Genomic DNA, 18,134 nt, shown 5'->3' with positions numbered 1-18,134 from the left:
TTAACATTTGGTGTATTAAGCACGTGCTAGCGTGTAACAACAATCTCTTGTTGCACATGATAAAAGGTCTGACTCCGCAGTGCTTACAATAAGAAAATGTATCGTTCAAGTATTTGCTTAAAGTTCATCGCTAATTTTGGTGGAGGTAACCATTTTTACTCCACGTATTATTTCATTTCTGGTTTTGCTTTCGTGATTGATAGAGAATCACAGGAACAAGAGAACCAGTCCAAGCAGAACTAATCCAACTGTATCTCTGAAAACTTTTGTCGTTAATTATATGCATTTTAAACATCAAAGGCTATTTTTAAAAATGCTATAATTTTCCTTGAAAATCTGTTTTTTCCTGAGTAGACTGTTCTACTCTGGAATGATAGTATAAGCCTGGGTATATTGGAGTTCCAGATTTACCTCGCTAGTTCTTTGTTTGTTCAGTTGTCAGATAAAGCGACATTTTTCTTAACCGTCAATCTGGCAATCATCCTCTCTCTCCTCTAGCATCAAGTTAAAAACCTTGTATGCTAAAATATGCTTTCAGCGAGTACACTTCTCCCGCGTTTCATCTGTTTAACCTCGTCATCTCCAAACTACCTTCTCTGATCCCACCAGCTGGCTGCGCTCGAATGTGTTGTATTTCCACATGCATCTATATTATCACAAAAAAACTAGCTGGTAAGAATCCTACTCGTGGACAATACGGAAGACAGTGAATATTCAGCTTTTGACCTGTGTGGTTCTTGTCGCTGATTATGTGAAACCGGATGGGAGTTTCTCAGACTTGCAAAGCCAGCAAGTGGGCTTGAAGAGATGGGACAGTGAAGTTAAACCTAAAGAGAATCAAAAAGAGATGCAACCACAAACTTTTTTGGGAAGGAGGGTGTATGTGGGGTTAGTGTTGGTCAGACTTCGCTCTTCCCCACGTCAAGAATGTGTGGTCCTGATATGCTGGTTTGCCACCACCTTGGTCACCTGCCCTTTCTAGTTCCCGGTTTAAAGCGCTTAGTCTCCCTAATTATTGTTTCAAAGAGAGAAAACTGTACCTTTTAATTTATAAATCCTTTGAAAAGATGTAACCACTTCTGTCCGGCTCCTGTTACCTACCCAGTCGTGAGACGGACAAGCACTGAACACCACCGTACTGTCATTTTTGCCCATTTTCAGAGTACAATGGCTGACAGATGCGATCTTTTGGCTGCAGTCCGTAAGACACGGCAGGAGCGCACAGCAAAGCTGCCGAAGGTAGGAGAGAGAGTGCTTTTGCCTTTCTAAATGTCTTCCCTTAGAAAACTTATTTGGAGGAACTGAGTGTAAAAACCCATTCTGGACATTAACGAGTTGATGAAATGTGTCATTGTTGTGCTGAATTCTTTTCCTTTGTGTCCTTACATGAGGCGGGCACCTCTGTAGGAGAGATTACCCTTGTCTGCTTCATCCAGGTATGAATTTCTACCGCCTGCTCCCCGCCATCCACACTGGCGTTGCGTGAGTAGCTCTTGGTTCCCTCTCTGCCTCTCAAATTGCCTCCCCAGGAAAGTGACACTCTTCAGTATGGAATTACTGAAGGTGCCCCGTCTATCTGGCTTGAAAAAAATTAGACATAAGACATAATAAGGTAAAGATAATATTTGTTGGTTATTCCCACAGTGACGTGGCTTTAAAATTTGTGGAGTCGGTGCTTTTCTGTTTGTTTCCATAGCTGAGCCCCCCTCCTCTGCAAGGTGAAGCTGGGGCTCCCTCCGGCTGCTGCAGCCGAGGAACAAACATCTGATCAGCATGTGTGCCCTCGAGCTTGCCACCAAATTGAAAAATGGACTTGCTTACAATCTTTTTAAGTGTAATTTTTTTCTACACATATGCATGCCCGTGTTCACAGGTTGCAAACAGCCAGGTTACAGGTGCAGTTTACATTTATGGCAGAAAGTTTTGAGATGACTTGAAGTTCCTCTGTGAGTTCACTTCAGCTTCTATAAAGCTGTCTCTTCTACAAACAGGCTTTGCTTTTCCAGTAGAAAGTTGGCAGTGCCAGAAAAGGAAACTCTGACCCCAATTTTCACTTCCAACACATCAGATGTATATCAAATAATGACCCTGAGACATTATTATTAGTGCAGGTTTTCCCAGGATTGTTGTTTTCCAAACAGCACTGACTACTAATGTAGGACTGGAGGGGGCAACAGAGGCCATAAAACATAACAAGTTGCTTCCCTTTCGACTGCCTTGCAAAAATAGCTTTTTATCTGGAGTAAAACAGCAACCTTCTGACTGAACATTATTTTTTTTTTTTTAAGGGTCCCTTCCAGAAGGCTTTTTTTTTCTGTCTTTCTTCTTTTTAATCTTGCAAGCAAGCGCTTAGGGTAACAAACTCCCAGGTGCTGGAACGGGAACCCTGCAACCTACAGGGCAGGTCCTATCACCAAAGCACCCAGCAACTGCCTTCGCTGACACACAACCTACATTCTCTTAGGCTAAAAAATCACATCACGCATGTGGTTCAGGAATAAGTCCTGCTCACTTGAGGATCCCAGTGCACTGCTGCTGTGGTACCTCCCCACGCTGGTGGCCAGCCTACAGGAAGCTAGGTTTCCAGGGCAGGTGCTCCTGCCCACCACCTCTGCCTCCCCAGATAGAAGTTGCACAGGGTGGCAGCACCCCATGAAGCAGTAAATCACATCTGTTGGCGAACTATTGCTTCATGATGTGCTCTGAGTCAGCCAGCACTGGCATCTGAGAGATTAAAAATAAAAATGGGAGTAGGCACAAGCTCCTCTGGCTTATGAAAAGCATTGGAGAGAGCCCACCAGCAGATGCAAACATACCTTTGTACAGTTTCCATCTTCTACTGTCAGAGAACTCTGGCATGTTCTTCATCATCTGTTTTGGATTAGAGGCTTCGCCTGAAGGGTCATGTACTGCAAGGCTGAGCTTCAGCAACAGAAAGGGTTAACCAAAACACGTCTTGGATGCCAGGTTATGGTGCAACTTCATCTTATGCCTGACCCAAACCAACAGCAGCTGCTGTTGAACAGGAGACCTTGTCCCCACACTTGCTTTGCTCCTGTTGCGTTACATCTGGTGAATGTGAGGTTACAGGGTGAGTCAGACCAGCTCACCATGCTGATGGCCTTTACTTTTGGGGTTGTTTATTTACTGTGGAGGAGGCAGTGGAGGCGACATGAGCCCCTTTCAGAAATAGCCAGGAACTAGGTAGGTTGGATTATGCCTATTGAGAACCTGCACTGTCATCTCCCTCACCGTTTTCATCAAAACAAAGGCTGAAGGAGGGTGACAGAGTGCAAGTTAGTTGGTCTGGCAGTTCCCAGCCAGGTCTCACCCACAGGTACTTACAAGGTAGTTTTCCCATCCTGGCTGCAGAGCACCACACTTGCCCTAAGAAACACAAGAGGAAAGAGCATGGTGGGTTTCCGTTCCCAGCTGAGATGCCTTTGCTGTGAATAGTAGCCTGAAGTATTATGCTGCTGATGTCTCTTTACATTATAGTTTGAAAAATAGAGACTGGGTGAAAATAGAGATGCTCAGGGAAGTTAAAATGCGTTCATTACAACTGTGATGCTGATAATCTGTAAGATAAAAATATACTACATGCTTATGTGGATTTCTTGTTCAGAAATAACGTGGACTTCGCTCACTGTAGCTTACAAATGCACCACGAGATTTCATAAGTTGATGTCCTACAGTAGCCTAGACCCATAGCTCCCAGCCTTGTTAGAAGTGCCGGGGGAAAGGAGACACAGATCATATAGGTCACAACCAAGAAGACTCAAAACAACTCTCATGGCCAACATACCTCAGCGCATATCAGCCTCACCCTGTGATTCTTATCTTGGACTTTGATTCCCTGTCTGTAGAGAATTTGAATAGGAAGTGATGCTATTGCACAACTATTTCCTTTTCTGGCCTCAAAATGGACTTAAATTGTGATTCTTGGCCATTATCACCACCAAGCATTCAGTGCTGCATATCGTGGGTTGCAGTTTTTTAATCATTCTCTCGCTGTAGGCCCAAATTAGGCCAATAGTAACATAGGGGTCTGGCACACGATGGACTGACTGTCCCAGCAGTTTAGCCGTCCTCGTGAGACAGCTCTGTCAGCATCTAGCCTTCGCAGACATTTCTAATAGGATTTTCACAGGGTATGATATACTGCGCTATTTGGGATGCAGCCTTAGCTACGCTTAGAGAGCAAGGCCACCCCTGCATCTTACTCTTGTTTGAAAGAGAAGGGACCTGTGCCAAGACTTGCCTACACCAGAGGTGTTCTCCAGGGGTCAATCCTGGTGCACAACAAGCCCACACTGTTGTAACACCCAGAGAACAGCAACAAAATGACCCCGTGCTGTGGCTATGCGCACACAGGGCAAGCGGGCTCTTTGCTCAAAAAGCCTCACTTTATCTGGGAAATGAGGCACCGAATGTACTTACCCACCTGGCAGCTAAATGCCTAAAAAGCTCTGGCCAAAGATGAGAAAATAATACATTTTGAGAAGTATTCAGTGTCAACTCAGGTCTTTTCCCACTAATTTAGCAGGGACAGTCATAAGACAGCTAATGAGTCTTGAGGGCTGACACACGCTCCAGGAAATCTGGACTCCCCACCATCTTGAAGGAAATGCGCGTTATCTTTTTTGTAAGCAGTTCAAAAGCAGACGTAGATTCTGCCTCCTTTTTATTCTATTCCCCACTATGCGTATATCAGTGCTCTTATGTTCTGATGTTTCAGCCTCCTTTCTGCACAAAGGGCAACGGGGATCAGTGAGAAGCCCTGCCTCCATCTTGCTCTCTGTCCTCGATTTCCCATTTCACTGGGAGATGCTGAACAATACGCTCCAACAGCCTTGTGTCCTGATTCCTAGAAGAAAGCATCCTCCAGAGAGCAGCTCACTCAGCCCAAGACGCTCAGGCACAGCGGCAGCTGCAGCCTACGTGAAGTGGGGGTGGTATAAATAGCTTGCAAGAAAAGAGGCAGGAAAGATTACACAGTATGGCGCTATGGCCTGGGCTGCAGCGTTCAGGTTCAGCTTGGTTCGGCACCAAGCTCTGGTTTAGCCAGCATCAGAGTTATATTGGGTGGTCCCAAAATTCCCAGTCTTCTTCATTTGGTAAAATGCAGGTTTTCTGAATCTTTCGCAGAAATTTTACTGTGGTATCAGTGACTCTGCGTTTTAGATTTTTATCTTAGTCACTGACTTTTACAAAAAAGAAAAAAGCATATGTAGTCCACAACTCAGGGTCTGTATTTGCCAAGCTTCACCCTCTAGGCTGCTGGTGAGGGCCTTACTCTGTACACCACCGAGCCTTGAACCCTGTCTTCCTCCTTGCAGGACAGCTAGCTTCAAAAGGGGAGTGCTTTCTCCCAAATTTCCCTCCTTACCCTGCTGATTGACTGCCTTCTCCCGTGCTGTGGGAGCTGTGGGTCCAAATGCTGCCAGCCCAGATCAGACAAGACCTGAACTGTCCTATTGACTAGGTGGAGGCTGTAATTTCTGGGCTGTTGTAGCCTGGCGGCAGGCTCCAGCAGGGCTGACAAAGGGTGCTGCAGCCATGCCTGTGTGCTGTTATTGCTGTCCTGGTGTCCCATGTTAGGCATGGTCTGGGCACATTGGCACACCAAGCCTGAGGGGACTGCAGCAAAGCAGTGCTGAAGCTTGAAGGACAGGAAGCAGATGTCTAATGGGCCCAACACCTCTGGCTGTATGCTGTGTCTGATTTATATGGCACACAGACTTCCAGCTGACCAGGAGGTGCTCGGGGACTTTTAGTGCTTTGAGCCTGCTGACCCCTGGAAGTGCAGGTTGCTCTCCTAAATGGTCACCTACATTCAATCAGTGTTCCTGGTGCATTCAGCTGGGTGGCACCACTGGTGCCCGTGTTAACTCCAGATTACCACCCAGGGGAGATGAGCATTTGTTAACTAACTCCTTGGATGGGGAGTGGGAACAGCACTGAGGTTCGCAGTCTGCCTGGAGCAAATCCACAGGCTGGCAGACTTGAGAGGTTTCACAAGTTAATGCCAGGTATGGCCAGTGGTAACCCTCATCCATCACCCCAGCATGGAAACGGCAGCTAACGCTTGGCTGAGGCCTTGCTTGTGCCCCCAAAGGGAGGTACCTGCTAAGCCGAGGGCCAGCTCCGGGCTCCCGAGCCAGAGGCGGACAAGCTGCTGGAGCGTTGCAACCTTCTGGTAGCCACAGCTGGTGACGACTTGTGACTGTCACCGCTCTGTACAGATCACTGTGTCAGATAGATACACAGCATTCATAATGAAAATTCATGCTGAGGCCATCCCTTAGCAATAAAACTCTCACAGTCCTCTTACTGGTGCAGTGGCTGAAGATTGGGCACCTTCTCTACCACCAGAGCTGGAAAGTGGTGCATAGCAAAGGTGTCCCACATACTGAACCTGCAGTGAGGCGCTGTACCAGGAATACTGATTAATGTGAGCTGGCCCTGCTGTTGTGAAAGACTTCTCTGGGTATCATTTTATACATACTCTTATCCTTAAATGATGTTCTACAAGACACATCTGTGTCCTTTTTGGCTGGTACAGCTTGGCCACTGGCTGACCCCTCCTTTGGAAAAGCAAGCCTGGTAATCTTGAGAAGCACAATAACTAGTCAGAATCCTAAAGAAATCAGTGTGACACAGTGAAGCCCTTCAACCTCCTAGACCTAAGGAATAAAATACCCACAAATGAATGTAACCTCAGGCAGGAATAAACAACTCAGCTTTTGCCCAGATCTTAGCTGAAAGCCCCAGCAACACCAGCACGCTGGGTGAGGGACATGTTATGATGGTTCCAGTAACTGTCTTCTGATAGTTTTTGATGTGCTCAAGTCTGGGGCATCCTGAAAAAGCAACACCACAATGATTCCAGTTATTCTCCTCCATCAAGACTGAGAAAGCCTTCACCCATCAGATGCTACCAGCATCTAGATTTATATATTGACTACAGGCTCCAGGTTCCTTAGTGCCATTTACTCCAACACCACAGGCTTCCAGCACTTGGTAAAGGTGAAATTACAAGCTGGGAAGCCTGAGCAAATAAACAAAAATCACAAATATGGTACTTCAACTATATCAACTATTTCTTGCACATGCACAAACTCCCATTTCACTGCTTTTAGCAGAGCGCTTGGGCCCTTACATGCTAGGTATTTACTGTTTTCTCAGCTCTAACTAGAAGCTTTATAGGATAAGATGGAAGAGACTAACAACCATCTTTGATCACTCTGACCACCTTTGTACGTTTGTGGACAACTACCCGAGGAAGCTAATGCACAGTAACCAGACTAAAGTCCTCATGCATTTGCTGCAGCGTGCTGGCTGTGGGAAGAGGTTTACTGGCAATCACTGAGCGAGGAACTTGGAAGAAGTGCGTAAGCCACCTTCTAGAAGAACACTTAAAGTTCATTACCCCCATCAGGTGCAAGTGTGCCACACCTGGTGGACTGTAAATTCACCATCTAGCTTGCTAGTGAAAAGTCTCCCAGAGCAGAGACCAGAGTAATCAGCCCTTCTAATAAATGGAGTGATAATCAAAGGCCTGCAGGGGAGCTCCTCCATTTGCACAGTGTGCCGAGGTGTGTTCCTGATAGCTGCCCAGCATTTCAAGCAGTTACTACCCAGCAGCAGATGCTTTCTGCAATGGCTGACATTAAAGGAGGCCCTGAATATGCATGGTGCCCTCTCTGCTGACAGCTGAGTCTCTGATGTAGTGAAGTGCAGAACGTCTGCCAAAGGAGCAAGCCTTCCTGCATACATTAGCATCCACCTGGGATATGAGCTTGGACCCCTCAGCCGGCTGAGACCAGCCAAGAGACCAGCAAGGGGACATGGGGGCATCCATGCCTCACTTCCCAAGTCTGGTGAAAGTCAAACCCACATTGCACGCAGGAAGCACACAGAGGAGCCCCATGGGCCTTGCTCATGTTCAGGTCCTCTGTGGCACCCTGGGACTTGTTCATGGCAATTCCCAGGTGTCCACAAGAAGAAAAAGACACATACACACACCCCATGCTGAAGGAAGGGAGGCAAGGAGGAAGGAAGAGAGGGAGGGAGGGAGGAAGGGAGGAAGGGAGGGAGAAGAAAGAAAAAGGGAGGGTGGAAGGAAGGAAAGAAGGGAGGGAAGGAGGAAGGAAAGAAGAAAGGAAGGAAGGAAGGAAGGAAGGAAGGAAGGAAGGAAGGAAGGAAGGAAGGAAGGAAGGAAGGGAGGAAGGAAGGAAGGAAGGGAGGAAAAGAGGAAGGGAGGGAGGGAGGGAAGGAGGGAGGGAGGGAGAAGAAAAAGCTGTGTGGTTATTTCCATCAACCTAGGCTGGAAAATATAATTCCTCCTGCACATCATCGAAAGCCCGCAGGTATTAGCAGGCGCACTGCTGGGAGAACAACCCCAGCCTCTCCGCATGCCGTCACTTGGTGATGCCACACTCCTCTGCATCACTGGAGGACAGGAATAACAGAGAAACAAACTCCCCCATAGCCAAGGTCTGCACCGAGGAGCTGAGCAATTCTTCCTTGGCCCCACAGGTGATCAACAGAAACCCTTAGGCACAGACTTAAGGCATTTCAAGAGGGTGCAGGCAGGATCAGCAGAGACATACCTGCCTCTTTTTCAGCTTGTCCACCCTTGAAGTTGGAAATCTGGTGCTGGAAGAGACCTTGGGATATTGCATCCCTTTTGTCCATTGTGGGGCAGCACTGCCTTTTCCTTGTTGAAGCAATGCAATGGGGTCCTCCGAGCAACAGGCTCCGCAGCCCTCCCGAGGAAACAGGCTGTGCCCGGAGTTTTGCATCTTCCTTCACACAATTTATCGCCCAGGCTACGGCTCAGGTCACAGCCCTGGAAGGGCAGCTGCCTTCTTTGGAAGGGTGGGAACGCTCACTGCCAGGGAGAGGAGGAAACTCACTGAATTTTAATCACATTTTGGTTGCCAGTGCCAAGGCTAGGAAAATACTTGTTTACATTATTAGAAACAAGATGTGTTACATAGACATAGACTCATCATCAATTAGTGCCTGAGCATAGCCAACAATAACCTCCTGGCTGAACGCAACGCAAATCCCTTGACTATGACCTCCTGGTGAGACTTTACCTCCAGGACTGTGATGTTCCCAGAGCTCACACATGGGAACAGCACCTCGGCCAGATTCCTGGTTTGACCAGGAAAAAGAAAATGTAGTGGGGAGCTAACGAGCCCTTAGCAGTAAATGCAGCTAGAAGAAAGAAGGAGCCTATGTGCATCAGGAAGAGCTGTGTTTGGTGAGGGACAGTTTTAGCTCTCCATCGGGAGCATCTCAGTGGGGGTCACTGAGCTACAGCAGTTAGAATCATAGAATCATAGAATCATCTAGGTTGGAAGGGGCCTTGAAGACCATCGAGTCCAACCATGAACTTAACACTGCCAAGTCCATCACTAAACCATGTCCCTAAGCACCACATCTACCAGTCTTTCAAATACCTCCAGGGATGGCGACTCCATCACTTCCCTGGGCAGCCTGTTCCAAGGCTTAACAACCCTTTCTGTGAAGAATGTTTTCCTAATATCTATCCTAAACCTCCCCTGGCATAACTTGAGGCCATTTCCTCTTGTTCTATTGCTTGTTACTAGCAAGAAGAGTTCGACTCCCACCTCTCTACAACCTCCTTTCAGGCAGTTGTAGAGAGCAATATGGTCTCCCCTCAGCCTCCTATTCTTCAGAGGAAACAAAATTGAGTTCTTCATGTCTGCACAATAAGGCACAGAGAAGAGACCCTAGGCAGCCACAGGCTGGTATTAAAGCACTGTTCCCCTTCCAGGGGGGGCCTGGATCTCAAACCGAGGTGGGAGCTCAGTGAAAGCCTCAGGATTGCTCTTGCAGAGCTCAGGCTGCAGTTTGTCAGTGGGTCAGGCCAGAGAAAAGAGAGGTGCTTAATTGGGTTGGAAAGGGAGCCAGTCTCAGGCAATGATGTTCTCGCCCAGCTTGCCTGTAACACAGGCAAACTGTCAACAGCAAGACTGCTGCTGCCTAGTCCCCACCAGGTCTGTGGGGATCTTTGCAAATGGTAGAGTGCAGCATCCCTCTTATGGGAGGGTTTGGAAATGCAAAGCACCTTTCCAGCTGCAGCCCAGTTCATTAATTTCTGAGCAGATATACAACCTATGACCCCAGCCACAGAACCATACATGCGTTGAGTCTCTGTCCGCCTCTCCTCTCTCTGTGTGTCTCTCTAACATTAGGGAGGCAAGTGCTTCAGCTTGTACTTGAAAAATATTTAATGCAACCGTCTAAAACCATCCTCCGTTAACGACGCTGCCTATTTAGGTATCTTTTGCAGCTCATCATCTGTCACAAGAAATGCAGCACATTTGGTTTTTTTACACTGCAAGAACTGGCAACACCCTCAGCTTCCTAAATCTTCCAAAATAAGTTGCATGCATCTCCGGATAACTTGCAGACAAGCTAAAAATAGGAAAAGCCAACCTCTGAATTTAATTTTTTGCTTTTCATTTTTTTCTTGGATGTGCTCCCTGTGTCGAGCAGTTGCACTTCCCGTTAGGTCAGGCACTAGACAATAGTTTTCCAAGAGCCTGGAAATGAAAGAAACTCATAAAACAATTCCACATCCAGCAGCACAGAGCTGCTGGCACTCACTGAAAGGTCTGCCCTGGAAGTGGCCTGGGTTGTCTCTCTCCTGTCTGCCTTCTTTATACTGACATTTCTCTTCCAAAACTCTTTCCAAGTTGCCTGCTTTTATCTGCTCTTGCTACTTAGTGAGCCTCCCTGGTTTTCTCAGGCTCCATATCCCTCAGTGTCTTGCTCCCACTCACTGCTGAGATTAATGCTGTGTAATATTCCAGAGCTATCACATTCTGTTATTTGGAGCTCATCTCGTTCTTTCTCAAAATCGAATTTAAATTAAAAAAAAAAAAAACACAAAGTTGAAACCCTGTATATCTAAGTGGATACACAGATCTAGGAGCAAGTTGGGGGGGGGGGGGGTGATGAAGGGAGGCCATTTCAGACAGAATGGGTAGTCTTTTTTATGTGAAAAATGTTCTCCACTTTATTTAGCTGTAGGCACGCAACTTGTATGAGCCAACACTCCCTAGCATGCAATAAAAAGCCTGCCTAATTTGGAGCACCTGTGTGCTTTGGATTGCCCTCTGCAGGTTTCCTGACCAAGTCAGCAACAACACAGGGACCATACCAGCCCAAAGTCTGAGGGATGCTAGGAGGTGGAGTGAAGGAGCCATCCTGCTTCATGGACATGCTGTTGGTGATGACTGATCAGCTCAGGGCAAGTCCGGCTGCAGGATGGTGGTGCTGTGATTCACCCCCTTGGGCTGGGAGCCAGCTAGGAAACAGCCAGAAAATCAAATACTTGCACTTCTCAGGACACAGGGAGGAGGTGGGTGGGAAACCGGGCAAATCTCAGTAGTGAGTAACTGCCGAGTCAGCTGCAGAGTCTCTTGGCCCATCTGCCTCCAGCACCTGCCAGGCCATGTTGGAAGATGGGCACCCTGCTTGCATCTGTTCCCAAAGGGGCTGGATCTGCCTTTCCTGTGCCCCCACAAATGGACCGGAGGATTTGCCTCCCTCTGCCCAACCCAAGAGCCAGCTCCAGAGCACAGCAGCTGACTTCACCACACATGGGTAGAGGAGGCACTTTATACTCATACTTGTTCTTCCCTTCGAAACAGATGTTTCTCCTTTGCCTTTCAATGGAATAAATGCCACGAAGCACTACAGTCGTAGTCAAAAATGTACTGGCATACTACTTCATGGAAGAGTGGGCTAATAAGGTAATGATGATTAACTCCAGTGTTTCAAATTGGGAGAACAGAGTTCCTTGGAAGAGCAAATTAGGTGGCATGTAGCTACTGACAGGTCCTACAGCAGCCCAGTCAGGTACATGGCAGACAGGTCTCCTGACCCACAGAGCAAAATACAGATTTATATGGTACAGAATGATGTTTTTCCCCCTAGGAAGGGCAGTCTCTGTGAGCTGGAGCTAATGAAATCTGCTCTGCTTTATACCTTTTGTGGGCAATGCTTGGCCGGACAAAGCCTCTCTTCTGTGCCTTTCAGGAGAAAGAATAAACCACCGTATTCCTGCATGTATTGAACTCAGCTACCAGCCATTTTCAGTTTGTTGCAATAAACTGAGAGCTTCTAAACTCTGAGTCCAACAGCAACGAGGTCAAAAAGGAGAGAAGAATTCTGCACTTTGAAGAGAGCTGGGATATTTGCCAAGATCAAGCACAATTTTTTCTCTAGCCAGTCAAGGGACACAGAAGCTTTTCCAGACGTTGTTGTCCAATTCAGAGCAGTTTGGCCAAAAGCAATATTCTGGAGGAATCCACTCTGGGATGAATTTGGGTTTTATTTTTAGTCAAATGGTCTGTCCTTCATTGCAAGGAGGAAAATACCATGCAATCTATGTTCGGATATCCACAAAAATACTGCTTTGAGATACACTGCAGTAAGAGCAACGCCCACTGCTGATTCTCCTTCACTTTGGAGTACAGCCATGGTGCCTGTCATTGATTTGTATCATGTCCAAACAATTCCAGGCTACAGAAATGTCGATGTCCTGTCAGTGGAGCTCACTCCCCAGCACCCCTTGCCCAAGCCTGGTTACTGCAGAAGGTGACTTTTCCGTCACCACAGCTTTGGGTCGGGGTGAGGCAGCAGCAAGCAGTGGGCCTTACCCTCTGCTATCATGGTCCAGGTGCCCAGCCTGACCTTATCCCTGGCTTCAGACTTCTCTGCAGCAACACTTCCTTCTCGTTCACCACCTATTACACACTGCAGTCATTTCTGCTGCGTGCCTGTGATTAGTTTCTACATAGTGGTCAAAATAAAGAATGGGCTCATAGAAACAGTAGGAGGAAACCAGAAACACTTCAATTTTCTGTGTGAAGTCTTCTGGGACATGTCACATCACCTCAACAAAGTCTATGAAGCCAGGGCTCCCTGGTGGCCAGGGATTTATCCCAATGCAACATGACATCCTGGCACAGATCCTGTTCCATTTCCATCTGCATCCACAAATGCCATCCTTCTCCTTCCTTCCCTCTGCCCTCCGTCCCCCATTCAAGGGTCATTAGACCCTGAGCTCATGCTTCTCAAGACAACGTTAGGAAAATCATCTGACTGCTGAGAGCGGTGCCTGGCTGCCCTGGAAGGCTGGTGTGTTAGGCCAGCTCAGTGTCATTTGGCAACATAATGAGGTCTCCTCAGAAATGTAGTTTCAAAATAGATTACCTGGCCTCGCAGATGAGCTGCCCTCTGGTCACAAACTAATCCTGCTTAGGGGAAATCTGGGCACAGCAGCCGCACGGAGGGATATTTCTACTTAAAACTACAGTAAAACCCGGTCAGAGATTTTTGTCTTTTACACCTTTTCTAGATACTAGCTTCCTAATTGCTTTCTGTTTACAGAGGGCTCTATCATATGTAGACAACGTAGGGAATGACAAACTTTTCATAACCCCCTTGCAGAGGCATCCAGCTGACAGAGGCAGAGCAGCCATTGCCTGTGCTCGGTGATGCTCAGTGGCAGCTCTCTGTGCCCATTGCTCACAGAGATGCTGTGTCCCGCTTGACAGCTCAGATCATACACAAAGGAATGAAAGACAGGGTTTCAGAAGAAGGACTACAAGTGTCCCCTGGACTTTTTGCCCGGAACCTGTCTTACACCCAATCCTTTGGCATGCAAAAGAGATACAGTTTATCTTAATTTTTTTTTTTTTTGCTTAAAAATTAGAATTTGGAGCCTCCTCTTTCATTCCCTAATAGTACATTAACTGTAGGTATAGGCGTTGGCAGACAATAGTCTTTCTAATTTTCTCTTGCAATGCAATAGAATAATATAAAGGTTTAGCTAGGAGGAGAGTTTGACTTCTCAGTGTAAAAGCTGTCACAGTGAAAATAAAAATGAATCCAGCAAATGGCGCAGCTGAACAAACCCACACTGCCTCAGTTGCAGCAGGGCGAGTTGCTGCACCATGATGGCAGTGCTGGTGTGCAGGCAAGCTGCTGGGAGCAGCCACCATGAGCCCAGAGGATGCTCTGCTGCCGTGTGCACAGCAAGGAGCTGCCAGCATTTGCCAGAGCCACCCCATTTCCCACAGCTGCCTGTTGTCCACTCTGTGCCCGAGAGGCTGGAGCATCAGCGCTGTCAACCCACCACGTGTGGGGCTCAGCAAGACGGGAGGCACAAGACCACCTTTAACAAAGGAAGAATGAACACCTGCAGCTAGTGTTATCAAAGCTGTCTGCTAGCCTTGGATAAATGTGTCCTGCCAATGCAGGAAGCACAAACCCAGTTTTGTTCCCTCCTCACATCAGCTTAGAGAGCCAGTGGTATTTCAGTGTGTATAAAAATTAACATTGTTTTAAATTACTGAAAAAATGTATAAGGTATATAATCATATGAAACTCATTCTGTGTTATTACCTACATACTTCTGGAAGGCACTGGTTTAATCAAGGACTGCAGACAGCTTTGTGAACCCTGGGTGAAGTGTAATATATACAGTGAACTGGGTCTGGCAGCCAAAGCACTCAGTGAAGGCACTGACATGTCCAAGGTGATGAAGACACACATTTCTGAAGTGGAGATCTCTCAGATGTGCAGGTCTCCTCTAAACCAGCCAGAAAGCTCCCCTTTCTATCTTTCCACTCCACCTCGACAGGGTAGTGTGGGCACCCACAGTGCTTTTGTTATTACTGGGGCAGCTGAGCCCTTTCTCCGCATCCAGAGTCTCTCTTTCGCCAGACATGGCATCCAAGCTGGGGAGGCCCTGTCTCTGCTGGCACAGTGGCAATGTCTGCTGGAAAATCCCCTGGCACAGCTCCTGGGCCAACTCCAGTGACACGTGTGGAGTCACATCCTCCCTGCGGCTTGTGAGCCAGCCCTACCTTCCACCATCAGTTATCACTACTGAGTTTCCTTCCTTCGTGCGCTGAAGGGAGGAAGCGCTGCCTCGGGCACTGCTTACAAAGCACGCAGGCATCCAGCTGCGCTAAGATGAAAGTATCCTCAGCCGTTTCCTCCTTGGTAAGCTGGCCCAAGAATTAGCCCACTTCTTCACATGGCTCTTTGTCACATCCCTCCATGGCGTCACCTACAGGAACAGACTTAAACTTTCCCCGATTGCAAAATGGGATTAAATCATAGTTGCCTCGTGTTATGCATCAATTTACTAAGCAGAAAACATTCAACTTGCAGCAAAACCAATAATACTTAAACCTGATGAACTGCTTTGGTCAAGTGGGCATTGCTCAGGTGTGGTGACCCAGTAGGAAGAGATGCTAACAGCAGGACACAGCTGTGGGGAGCCCTGCACCACCCTCCAGGCGTCCCACAGCTGGAGGCACTTTTATTTCTCACCTTTCCAGGAGCCATAAGGCATACATTAAGGGGTAGGCATGAAGCTGAGAGTTACCAAAGGTTCACAAAAAAATCTTAGTGATACCCTGCAGCTTCACCAAAGGAGGCAGCTAGTGGGGTTTGGGAGAGGCCATTTTTGGGAGCGTTTCACAGGCTCCTAAGGGTGTCGGGGCAGGTTTCACTCACCAGGAAGCTCGGTGACAGAAAGGCAGGAGGGAGAGGATTATTGAGATCTTCTGGAAAGAGGCAGGAAGGAAGTGGGAGTGCAACTTCCTACTCAGGACAGTGAGACTTGACCCCTGCTCAATTTCCCTGTGACTCAAATGGTATTTCTTAAAGCAGCCCTCCTTCCAATGACTAAAAACCAGCAACTGCTGAAACAGAGGAGACTGCTGACTAATGCTGTACAAGAGGATACATCTTTCTCTTGAGAATAAGTTGGTACAAGCACCAGTTTTTGGATGAGCTAGACAGGACTGCCAGGGTTACCTTGTGACAGCTGACCTACAGTGCAGACAGGTTTTAGATGACTAGAACTGTTCTACAACTGTATTACAATCTACATAAATGTCATTTCTAAGGGATCTACATTTTCAGTGGCAAAAATTTTTTGAGACCTCAGATAAAAAGGGCATGAAAACTACCAGCAGAGACCACAGGCCTTCCCTGAATCAACTCCACGTGAACATGAGCACATCATTTGGACAAACATCCCATCCCAATGCTAAGTGCCCAGTGACCACAACTTTTGGCAAGCTGCAGCAAGGAGACATTCCCCTGACCGTGAAAAATCTGGGCTTTATTTCCAGGCTCAATTTGTTGAGATGGAACTTCACCCCATTTGCTGTTACTGTGCTCCTGCCTGCCATACTGAGGACCCCTGCAGTGGCATGTTCTGATGGGAATGCCTATAGAGAGAAAGCTTGATTCAACCTGAGAGACAGACCTCCCAGCAGGTCCCACAGTGAGGCAGGGCTTTCAGTGCAGTTGCCAGGCAGACCTTTCACATTGTGCCCATCCTACTGACCAGTCTTAGCTGCACTGCATCAGTAAGCAGATCTCCTCCTCCAGGATCCAACTTCTGTATCGCTAGCAAACGTGATCAATGCAGGATTCATGCTGTTGCCCTTCAGACCCTTGATAAAAGCCATTAAAGATGCGGGATCAAGGAACAGTCACTGTAGGCAACTGCAAACCCACCAGAAAAAAGAGGTACACACTTACACAAGCACACACACAGAGAGCATGAGCCACAGCTAATGCAGGAGAAGAGGCAAGATTAACACTGCAGTTGCCTGTAGGACCCCACTGGAAAACAACCTGCCAAAACGATTCCCCAGTTATGGTTACATGGGAGCTCTGGCAGTGAGTTATTTTCTGAGCCACCAAACATGCTCCACTTTGACTTATGTATCATTCCGGGTTTTTTAATCAAAATATTGTGTTTTCCCAAAGAAAATGCCTGGATGAAAACTAAATTTAAACACGTAAATTTTTTTACCTTTACCCACCAAACTTACAATCTCCACAAAGAAGAGGACCACAGTTAGTTTGACAATGATGATTTGAATTAATTAGCCCCCTTCTCCTTCTTTTGGACAAAAAGAAAAAGTCCTCATTGTCATGCAGCATTTGCATCTTCATCTAGCTTTCTCCATAGTCCTTGGCCTGACCAGGAACTCTGTTGAGTATTGGTATCACTGAGATAACTAGTTTTGTCCTGAAATATGTTTAACAAAACCCCCTTGAAGAAATGTCTTATTTCTCTTTACGTGGCTCTTACAGAACCACAGAATCATCTATGTTGGAAAAGACCCTTAAGATCATTGAGTCCAACCATAAACCTAACACTGCCAAGTCCACCACTAAACCATGTCCCTCAGCACCACATCTACATGTCTTTTGAATACCTCCAGGAATGGTGACTCAACCACTTCCCTGGGCAACCCAGGACAATGATAACGCTTTCAGTGAAGAATTTTTTCCTGGTATCCAATCTAAACCTTCCCTGGCGCAACTTGAGGCCATTTTGTCTCGTCCTGTCGCCTGTTACTTGGGAGGAGACAGACCCCCACCTCACTACAACCTCCTTTCAGGTAGTTGTAGAGAGCAATAAGGTCTCCTCTCAGCTTTTTTTTCTTCAGATTAATGGAATAATAGAGTTGTGGTTCAGACTGATTTCTCTCTTTTGAATTTACCTATTTGCCACCATTCTGCTGTTACAGGATGCATCTATTCACCACATTTCAGCTGTTCCAAAAGACGCCAGGTGCCATCTAGCATTGGTGAGGTGTCTCTTCTCCAAGGACTGCCCATGCAGCACCTCAGACGTCAACAGGTATGGGGTCTCGGGGTGACTCGGGGTCATGCCAGGAAAGGGAGAAGCCCGGGGTAAGAAAGCATCAGGCTGACTCAGCATGCCTCTGTGGCAAAACACACTTCTGGTTAAAAAGAAGCAGATCTCCCTGGAGAGAGCAAATTAGCAACCAGTATCTGACACTGTTTGTCTCTCTTCTGATGGATGAGCCATTTTTTCCTCTCTTTCAGAGCAATACTTGGCTGTACTTTCCTTTTAATGAGCTTTTGGACCAAAGCCCAAAATGGATCAAAGCCATTGGAGGGGGGGCAGGGGGACACATGATCCAAACCTTTGCCTTTTTTCTCTTTTTCTTTACAAACAGAAGTTTCACCTTTCATTATTGAGGTTAATGTCAACAAAGAGACTGGGTGCCTTGTTTCTG

This window comes from Vanellus vanellus (assembly GCF_965231255.1).
Source record: "Vanellus vanellus genome assembly, chromosome: 6".
In the NCBI taxonomy this organism is placed as follows: Eukaryota; Metazoa; Chordata; class Aves; order Charadriiformes; family Charadriidae; genus Vanellus; species Vanellus vanellus.
This window is presented reverse-complemented; position numbering follows the sequence as displayed.